The following is an 11119-nucleotide window of genomic DNA, read 5'->3' as shown; positions in this document are numbered from 1 at the left end:
ATGATGATCTCTTACTAAATTTCAAGGTATATGTGTTCTCCCTGAGTATGCACCATTGCTACAGTTCGTCGTGCCGAGACACCACGTGATGATTGGGTGTGATAAGCTCTTGATACGTCTCCAATGTATCTATAATTTTTGATTGCTCCATGCTATATTATCTACTGTTTTTGGCAACATTGGGCTTTATTTTCCACTTTTATATTACTTTTGGGACTAACCTATTAACCGGAGGCCCAGCCCAGATTTGATGTTTTATGCCTATTTTAGTGTTTTGAAGAAAAGGAATATCAGACGGAGTCGAAACGGAGCGAAATCAACTAGAGAAGTTATTTTTGGAACGAAAGCCACCCGATGGACTTGGACCCCACGTCAAGGAAGGAACGAGGAAGCCACGGGGGTGGGGGGGCACGCCCACCCCCTAGGGCGCGCCCCCTGCCTCGTGGGGCCCTCGTGGCTCCCCTGACGTATTCCTTCCGCCTATATAACTCCACGTACCCTAAAACTTCCACAACAGAGATTAGATCAGGAGTTCCACCGCCAGAAGCCTCCGTAGCCACCGAAAGCCAATCTAGACCCGTTCCGGCACCCTGCCGGAGGGGGAATCCTTCTCCGGTGGCCATCTTCATCATCCCGGCGCTCTCCATGACGAGGAGGGAGTAGTTCTCCCTCGGGGCTGAGGGTATGTACCAGTAGCTATGTGTTTGATCTCTCTCTCTCTCTCTCGTGTTCTTGATTTGGCACGATCTTGATGTATCGCGAGCTTTGCTATTATAGTTGGATCCTACGTTTCTCCTCCCCCTCTTCTCTCTTGTAATGAATTGAGTTTCCCCTTTGGAGTTATCTTATCGAATTGAGTCTTTAAAGATTTGAGAACACTTGATGTATGTCTTGTCATGCGTATCTGTGGTGACAATGGGATGCTACGTGATTCACTTGATGTATGTTTTGGTGATCAACTTGCGGGTTCCGCCCATGAACCTATGCATATGGGTTGGCACACATTTTTGTCGTGATTCTCCGGTAGGAACTTTGGGGCACTCTTTGAGGTCCTTTGTGTTGGTTGAATAGATGAATCTGAGATTGTGTGATGCATATCGTATAATCATACCCACGGATACTTGAGGTGACATTGGAGTATCTAGGTGACATTAGGGTTTTGGTTGATTTGTGTCTTCAGGTGTTATTCTAGTACGAACTCTAGGGCTGTTTGTGACACTTATAGGAATAGCCCAATGGATTGATTGGAAAGAATAACTTTGAGGTGGTTTCGTACCCTACCATAATCTCTTCGTTCGTTCTGCGCTATTAGTGACTTTGGAGTGACTCTTTGTTGCATGTTGAGGGATAGTTATGTGATCCAATTATGTTAGTATTGTTGAGGGAACTTACACTAGCGAAAGTATGAACCCTAGGCCTTGTTTCCTATCATTGCAATACCGTTTACGCTCACTTTTATCATTAGTTACTTTGCTGTTTTTATATTTTCAGATTACAAATACTATTATCTACTATCCATATACCACTTGTTTCGCCATCTCTTCGCCGAACTAGTGCACCTATACAATTTACCATTGTATTGGGTGTGTTGGGGACACAAGAGAATCTTTGTTATTTGGTTGTAGGGTTGCTTGAGAGAGACCATCTTCATCCTACGCCTCCTACAAATTGATAAACCTTAGGTCATTCACTTGAGGGAAATTTGCTACTGTCCTACAAACCTCTGCACTTGGAGGCCCAACAACGTCTACAAGAAGAAGGTTGTGTAGTAGACATCAGCTCTACGTTCACATACAACGGGTGCAAGCCAGTTTTGCACAAGCAGAATACTCGGGTTAAACTTGACGAGCCTAGCATATGCAGATATGGCCTCGAAACACTGAGACCGAAAGGTCGAGCATGAATTATATAGTAGATATGATCAACATAGTGATGTTCACCATTGAAAACTACTCCATCTCACGTGATGATCGGACATGGTTTAGTTGATATGGATCACATGATCACTTAGATGATTAGAGGGATGTCTATCTAAGTGAGAGTTCTTAAGTAATATGATTAATTGAACTTTAATTTATCATGAACTTAGTACCTAATAGTATTTTGCATGTCTATGTTGGTGTAGATATATGGCACGTGCTGTTGTTCCGTTGAATGTTAATGCATTCCTAGAGAAAGCTAAGTTGAAAGATGATGGTAGCAATTACACGGACTGGGTCTGTAACTTGAGGATAATCCTCATTGCTGCACAAAAGAATTGTGTCCTGGAAGCGCCGCTGGTTGACAAGCCTGCTGTAGATGTTGCTGACAACGTTAAGAACGTCTGGCAGAGCAAAGCTGGTGACTACTCGATAGTTCAGTGTGCCATGCTTTACGGCTTAGAACCGGGACTTCAATGACGTTTTGAACGTCATGGAGCATATGAGATGTTCCTGGAGTTGAAGTTAATATTTCAAGCAAATGCCCAGATTGAGAGATATGAAGTCTCCAATAAGTTCTACAACTACAAAATGGAGGAGAATAGTTCTGTCAGTGAACATATACTCAGAATGTCTGGGTACCACAACCACTTGACTCAGCTGGGAGTTAATCTTCCTAATGATAGTGTCATTGATAGAGTTCTTCAATCACTGCCACTAAGCTACAAGAGCTTCATGATGAACTATAATATGCAAGGGATGGATAAGACAATCCCCGAGCTCTTCGCAATGCTAAAGGCTGCGGAGGTAGAAATCAAGAAGGAGCATGAAATGTTGATGGTCAACAAGACCACCAGTTTCAATAAGAAGGGCAAAGGGAAGAAGGGGAACTTCAAAAAGAATAGGAAGCAAGTTGCTGCTCAAGTGAAGAAACCCAAGTCTGGACCTAAGCCTGAGACTGAGTGCTTCTACTGCAAAGGGAATAGTCACTGGAAGCGGAACTGCCCCAAGTATTTGGCGGATAAGAAGGATGGCAAAGTGAAAGGTATATTTAATATACATGTTATTGATGTGTACCTTACTAATGCTCGCATTAGCGCCTGAGTATTCGATACTGGTTCTGTTGCTAATATTTGCAACTCGAAACAGGGGCTATGAATTCAGCGAAGATTGGTAAGGATGAGGTGACAATGCGCGTGGGAAATGGTTCCAAAGTCGATGTGATCATCGTTGGCACGCTACCTCTACATCTACCTTTGGGTTTAGTTTTAGACCTGAATAATTGTTATTTGGTGCCAGCGTTAAGCGTGAACATTATATCTGGATCTTGTTTGATGTGAGACGGTTATTCATTTAAAACGGAGAATAATGGTTGTTCTATTTATATGAGTAATATCTTTTATGGTCATGCACCCTTGATGAGTGGTCTACTTTTACTAAATGTTGATAGTAGTGATACACATATTCATAGTATTCAAGCCAAAAGATATATAAGTTTAATAATGATAGTGCAACTTAGTGGCACTGTCATTTAGGTCATATTGGTATAAAGCGCATGAAGAAACTTCATGCTGATGGGCTTTTGGAATCACTTTATTATGAATCACTTGATGCTTGCAAACCATGCCTCATGGGCAAGATGACTAAGACTCCGTTCTCCGGAACAATGGAACGAGCAACAGACTTATTGGAAATAATACATACTGATGTATGCGGACCGATGAGTGTTGATGCTCGTGGCGGGTATCGTTATTTTCTAACCTTCACGGATGATTTGAGCAAATATGGGTATATCTACTTGATGAAACATAAGTCTAAAACATTTGAAAAGTTCAAAGAATTTCAGAGTGAAGTGGAAAATCATCATAACAAGAAAATAATGTTTCTACGATCTGATCGTGGAGGAGAATATTTGAGTTACGAGTTTGGTATTCATTTTAAACAATGCGGAATAGTTTCGCAACTCATGCCACCTGGAACACTACAGCGTGATGGTGTGTCCGAATGTCATAACAACACTTTATTAGATATGGTGCGATCTATGATGTCTCTTACTGATTTACCGCTATCATTTTGGGGTTATGCTTTAGAGATGGCTGCATTCACGTTAAATAGGGCACCATCAAAATCCATTGAGACGGCACCTTATGAACCGTGGTTTGTCAAGAAACCCAAGTTGTCGTTTCTTAAATTTTGGGGCTGCGATGCTTATGTGAAAAAGCTTCAACCTGATAAGCTCGAACCCAAATCAGAGAAATATGTCTTCATAGGATACCGAAAGGAGACTGTTGGGTACACCTTCTATCATAGATCCAAAGGCAAGATATTTGTTGCTAAGAATGGATCCTTTCTAGAGAAGGGATTTCTCTCGAAAGAAGTGAGTGGGAGGAAAGTAGAACTTGATGAGGTAATTGTACCTGCTCCCTTATTGGAAAGTAGTGCATCGCAGAAATCAGTTTCAGTGATTCCTACACCAATTAATGAGGAAGCTAATGATGATGATCATGAACATCTGATCAAGTTACTACCGAACCTCGTAGGTCAACCAGAGTAAGATCCGCACCACAGTGGTACGGTAATCCTGTTCTGGAGGTCATGTTACTTGACCATGACGAACCTATGAACTATGAGGAAGCGATGATGAGCCCAGATTCCGCAAAATGGCTTCAGGCCATGAATCTGAGATGGGATCCATGTATGAGAACAAAGTATGGAATTTGGTTGACTTGCCCGATGATCGGCAAGCCATAGAGAATAAATGGATCTTCAAGAAGAAGACTGGCACTGACGATAATGTTACTGTCTACAAAGTTCGACTTGTTGCGAAAGGTTTTCGACAAGTTCAAGGAGTTGACTACGACGAGACCTTCTCACCCGTAGTGATGCTTAAGTCCGTACGAATCATGTTAGCAATTGCCGCATTTTATGATTATGAAATTTGGCAAATGGATGTCAAAACTGCATTCCTTAATGGATATCTTAAAGAAGAGTTGTATATGATGCAACCAGAAGGTTTTGTCGATCCAAAAGGTGCTAACAAAGTGTGCAAGCTCCAACGATCCATTTATGGACTGGTGCAAGCCTCTCGGAGTTGGAATATACGCTTTGATAGTGTGATCAAAGCATATGGTTTTATACAGACTTTTGGAGAAGCATGTATTTACAAGAAAGTGAGTGGGAGCTCTGTAGCATTTTTGATATTATATGCGGATGACATATTGTTGATCGGAAATGATACTAAATTTCTGAATAGCATAAAAGGATAATTGAATAAGAATTTTTCAATGAAAGACCTCGGTGAAGCTGCTTATCTATTAGGCATCAAGATCTATAGAGATAGATCAAGACGCTTAATTGGACTTTCACAAAGCACATACCTTGATAAAGTTTTGAAGAAGTTCGAAATGGATCAAGCAAAGAAAGGGTTCTTGCCTGTGTTACAAGGTGTAAAGTTGAGTCAGACTCAATGCCTGACCACTGCAGAAGATAGAGAGAAAATGAAGGTCATTCCCTATGCTTCAGCCATAGGTTCTATCATGTATGCAATGCTGTGTACCAGACCTGATGTGTGCCTTGCTGTTAGTTTAGCAAGGAGGTACCAAAGTAATCCAGGAGTGGATCACTGGACAGTGGTCAAGAATATCCTGAAATACCTGAAAAGGACTAAGGATATGTTTCTCGTTTATGGAGGTGACAAAGAGCTCGTCGTAAATGGTTACGTCGATTCAAGCTTTGACACTGATCTAGATGACTCTAAGTCACAAACTGGATACGTATTTTTATTGAATGGTGGAGCTGTTAGTTGGTACAGTTCTAAGCAAAGTGTCGTGGCGGCATCTACGTGCGAAGCGGAGTACATAGCTGCTTCGGAAGCAGCAAATGAAGGAGTCTAGATGAAGGAGTTCATATCTGATCTGGGTGTCATACCTAGTGCATCTAGTCCAATGAAATCTTTTGTGACAACACTGGTGCAATTGCCTTGGCAAAGGAATCCAGATTTCACAAGAGAACCAAACACATCAAGAGATGCTTCAATTCCATCCGTGATCAAGTCAAGGAGGGAGACATAGAGATTTGCAAGATACATACAGATCTGAATGTTGCACGCCCATTGACTAAGCCTCTCTCACGAGCAAAACATGATCAGCACCAAGACTCCATGGGTGTTAGAATCATTACTATGTAATCTAGATTATTAACTCTAGTGCAAGTGGGAGACTAAGGAAATATGCCCTAGAGGCAATAATAAAGTTGTTATTTATATTTCCTTATGTCATGATAAATGCTTATTATTCATGCTAGAATTGTATTAACCGGAAACTTAGTACATGTGTGAATACATAGACAAAATGAGTGTCACTAGTATGCCTCTACTTGACTAGCTCGTTAATCAAAGATGGTTAAGTTTCCTAGCTATGGACAAGAGTTGTCATTTGATGAACGGGATCGCATCATTAGAGAATGATGTGATTGACTTGACCCATCTGTTAGCTTAGCATTATGATCGTTTAGTTTATTGCTATTGCTTTCTTCATGACTTATACATGTTCCTATGACTATGAGATTATGCAACTCCCTTATACCGTAGGAACACTTAGTGTGCTATCAAACGTCACAACATAACTAGGTGATTATAAAGATGCTCTAAAGGTGTATCCGATGGTGTTTGTTGAGTTGGCATAGATCAAGATTAGAATTTGTCACTCCGATTGTTGGAGAGGTATCTCTGGGCCCTCTCGGTAATGCACATCACTATAAGCCTTGCAAGCAATGTAACTAATGAGTTAGTTGTGGTATGATGCATTATGGAACGAGTAAAGAGACTTTCCGGTAACGAGATTGAACTAGGTATTGAGATACCGACGATCGAATCTCGGGCAAGTAACATACCGATGACAAAGGGAACAACGTATGTTGTTATGAGGTTTGACCGATAAAGATATTCATAGAATATGTAGGAACCAATATGAGCATTCGGTTTCCGCTATTGGTTATTGATCGGAGATGAGTCTCGGTCATGTCTACATAGTTCTCGAACCCGTAGGGTCCGCACGCTTAACGTCTGATGACGATCGGTATTATGAGTTTATGTGTTTTGATGTACCGAAGGTAGTTCGGAGTCCCGGATATGATCACGTACATGACGAGGAGTCTCAAAATGGTCGAGACATAAAGATCGATATATTGGAAGGCTATGTTTGGACACCGGAATGGTTCCGGATGAGTTCGGGCATTTTCCGGAGTACCGGGAGGATACTAGAACCCCCCGGGAGTTAATGGGCCTTAGTGGGCCTTAGTGGGAGAGAGGAGGAGGCGGCCAAGGTGGGGGCGCGTCCCTCCCCCCAAGCCCAATCCGAATTGGGAAGGGGGTTGCCCCCCTTTCCTTCTCTCCTTCTCCCTCTTCCTTCTTCTCCTACTCCAACTAGGGAAAGGGGGGAAACCTACTCCAACTAGGAGTAGGAATCCCCCTTGGGTGCGCCATAGAGAGGGTCGGCCCTCCCCTCCTCCACTCCTTTATATACGAGGGAGGGGCACCCCATAGACGCAGAAGTTGATTGTTTAGCCGTGTGTGGTGCCCCCTCCATAGAATTCCACATCGGTCATATTGTTGTAGTGCTTAGGCGAAGCCCTGCATTGGTAACTTCATCATCACCGTCATCACGCCGTCGTGCTGACGAAACTCTCCCTCGGCCTCAGCTGGATCAAGAGTACGAGGGACGTCACCGAGCTGAACGTGTGCAGATCGCGGAGGTGTCGTGCGTTCGGTACTTGATCGGTTGGATCGCGAAGACATTCGACTACATCAACCGCGTTTCATAACGCTTCTGCTTTCGGACTACAGGGGTATGTAGACATACTCTCCCCCTCTCATTGTTGAGCATCTCCTAGATAGATCTTGCGTGATCGTAGGAATTTTTTTTGAACTACTGTGTTCCCCAACACGGCCCCCTTTCCCTCTCCCTCTCCCTCTCCTTCCTTTTCCCCTCCGATGAGAAAGGAAAAGGGGGACGAATCCTACTAGGAGTGGAGTCCTAGTAGGACTCCCCTCCCTTGGAGCGCCACCTTGGTGGCCGGCCTCCTCCTCCCCTCCTTTATATACAGGGGCAGGGGGGCACCCCAAAGCACAACAGTTGTTCTCTTAGCCGTGTGCGGTGCCCCCCTCCAGAGGTTACTCCTCCGGTCATAGCGTCGTAGTGCTTAGGCGAAGCCCTGCGCGGATCATGTTGGGGAACGTAGCAGAAATTCAAAATTTTCTACGCATCACCAAGATCAATCTATGGAGTAATCTAGCAACAAGGGGAAGGAGAGTGCATCTACATACCCTTGTAGATCGCTAAGCGGAAGCGTTCAAGTGAACGGGGTTGATGGAGTCGTACTCGTCATGATCCAAATCACCGATGATCCTAGTGTCGAACGGACGGCACCTCCGCGTTCAACACACGTACAGCTCGGTGACGTCTCCTACGCCTTGATCTAGCAAGGGGAGAAGGAGAGGTTGGGGAAGACTCCATCCAGCAGTAGCACAACGGCATGGTGGTGGTGGAGGAGCGCGGGACTCCAGCAGGGCTTCGCCAAGCACTACGAGAGACGAGGAGGAAGAGGGGTAGGGCTGCGCCAACAGGGAGATTGAGTTGTGTGTTGGGCTGCCCCTTTGCTCAAGTATATATAGGGGGAGGGGAGGGGCTGCGCCCCCACCTAGGGTTCCCTCCCTAGGGGTGGCGGCAGCCCCCAGATCCCATCTGGGAGGCGGCCAAGGGGGAGAGAGGGGGGCGCACCTAGGGTGGGCCTTAGGGCCCATCTGCGCCTAGGGTTTGCCCCTCTCCCCTTGAGGACGCCTTGGGCCTTGGTGGGAGGCGCCCCAGCCCACCTAGGGGCTGGTCCTTTCTCACTATTGGCCCATGTAAGCCTCCGGGGCTGGTGGCCCCACCTGGTGGACCCCCGGACCCCTCCGGTGGTCCCGGTACACTACTGGTGATGCCCGGAACAATTTTGGTGGCCAAAACCATACTTCCCATATATCAATCTTTACCTCCGGACCATTTCGGAACTCCTCGTGACGTCCGGGATCTCATCCGGGACTCCGAACAACATTCGGTAACCACATACATACTTTCCCTATAACCCTAGCGTCATCGAACCTTAAGTGTGTAGACCCTACGGGTTCGGGAGTCATGCAGACATGGCCGAGACAACTCTCCGGTCAATAACCAACAGCGGGATCTGGATACCCATGTTGGCTCCCACATGTTCCACGATGATCTCATCGGATGAACCACGATGTCAAGGACTTAATCAATCCCGTATTCAATTCCCTTTGTCCAGCGGTATTGTACTTGCCCGAGATTCGATCGTCGGTATCCCGATACCTTGTTGAATCTCGTTACCGGCAAGTCTCTTTACTCGTTCCGTAACACATCATCCCGTGATCAACTCCTTGAGCACATTGTGCACATTATGATGATGTCCCACCGAGTGGGCCCAGAGATACCTCTCCGTTTACACGGAGTGACAAATCCCAGTCTCGATCCGTGCCAACCCAACAAACACTTTCGGAGATACCTGTAGTGTACCTTTATAGCCACCCAGTTACGTTGTGACGTTTGGCACACCCAAAGCACTCCTACGGTATCCGGGAGTTGCACAATCTCATGGTCTAAGGAAATGATACTTGACATTAGAAAAGCTTTAGCAAAAGAACTACACGATCTTTGTGCTAGGCTTAGGATTGGGTCTTGTCCATCACATCATTCTCCTAATGATGTGATCCCGTTATCAACGACATCCAATGTCCATGGTCAGGAAACCGTAACCATCTATTGATCAACGAGCTAGTCAACTAGAGGCTTACTAGGGACATGGTGTTGTCTATGTATCCACACATGTATCTGAGTTTCCTATCAATACAATTCTAGCATGGATAATAAACGATTATCATGAACAATGAAATATAATAATAACTAATTTATTATTGCCTCTAGGGCATATTTCCAACAGTCTCCCACTTGCACTAGAGTCAATAATCTAGTTCACATCGCCATGTGATTAACACTCACAGGTCACATCGCCATGTGACCAACATCCAAGAGTCTACTAGACTCTATGATCTAGTTCACATCACTATGTGATAAACACTCAAAGAGTTCTGGGTTTGATCATGTTATTCTTGTGAGAGAGGTTGTAGTCAACAGGTCTTGCCATATTCAGATCCCTATGTATTTTGCAAAACTTTATGTCATATCGTAGATGCTGCTACCACGTTCCACTTGGAGCTATTCCAAATTATTGCTCCATTATACATATCCGGTATCTCTACTCAGAGCTATCCGGATAGGTGTTAAGCTTGCATCGACGTAACTCTTTACGTCGAACTCTTTACCACCTCCATAACCGAGAAACATTTCCTTATTCCTCTAAGGACAATTTTGACCGCTATCTGGTGATCCAGTCCTAGATCACCTTTGTACCCTCTTGCCAGACATGTGGCAAGGCACACATCAGGTGCGGTACTCAACATGGCATACCGTATAGAGCCTATGACAAGAGCATAGGGGACGACCTTCGTCCTTCCTCTTTCTTCTGCCATGGTCAAGCTTTGAGTCTTACTCAACTTCACACCTTACAACTCAGGTAAGAACCCCTTCTTTGACTGATCTATTTTGAACTCCTTCAAAAACATGTAAAGGTGTGCGTTCTTTGAAAGTATCATCAGGCGTTTTGATCTATCTCTATAGATCTTGATGCCCAATATGTAAGCAGCTTTATCTAGGTCTTCCTTTGAAAATCACTCCTCAAACAACTATTTATGCTTTTCAGAAATTCTACATCATTTCGAATCAACAATATGTCATCCACATATACTTATCAGAAATGTTGTAGTGCTCCCACTCACTTTCTTGTAAATACAAGTTTCTAGCAAACATTGTATAAACCTAAAAGCTTTGATCACTCCATCAAAGCATATATTCCGATTCCGAGATGCTTGCTCTAGTCCATAGAAGGATCGTTGGAGCCAGCATACCTTTTAGCATCCTTAGGATCAACAAAACCTTTTATTGTATCACATACAACTTTTTCTTACGAAAACTGGTAAGAAAACTTGTTTTGACATCCATCTGTAAGATTTCATAATCGAAAAATACAGCTAATGCTAACATGATTCCGACGGACTCAAGCATCGCTACGGGTGAGAAATTCTCATC

Source organism: Triticum aestivum, chromosome 3A (assembly GCF_018294505.1).
Source record: "Triticum aestivum cultivar Chinese Spring chromosome 3A, IWGSC CS RefSeq v2.1, whole genome shotgun sequence".
NCBI lineage: Eukaryota > Viridiplantae > Streptophyta > Magnoliopsida > Poales > Poaceae > Triticum > Triticum aestivum.
Note: the sequence above shows the minus strand (reverse complement) of the source record.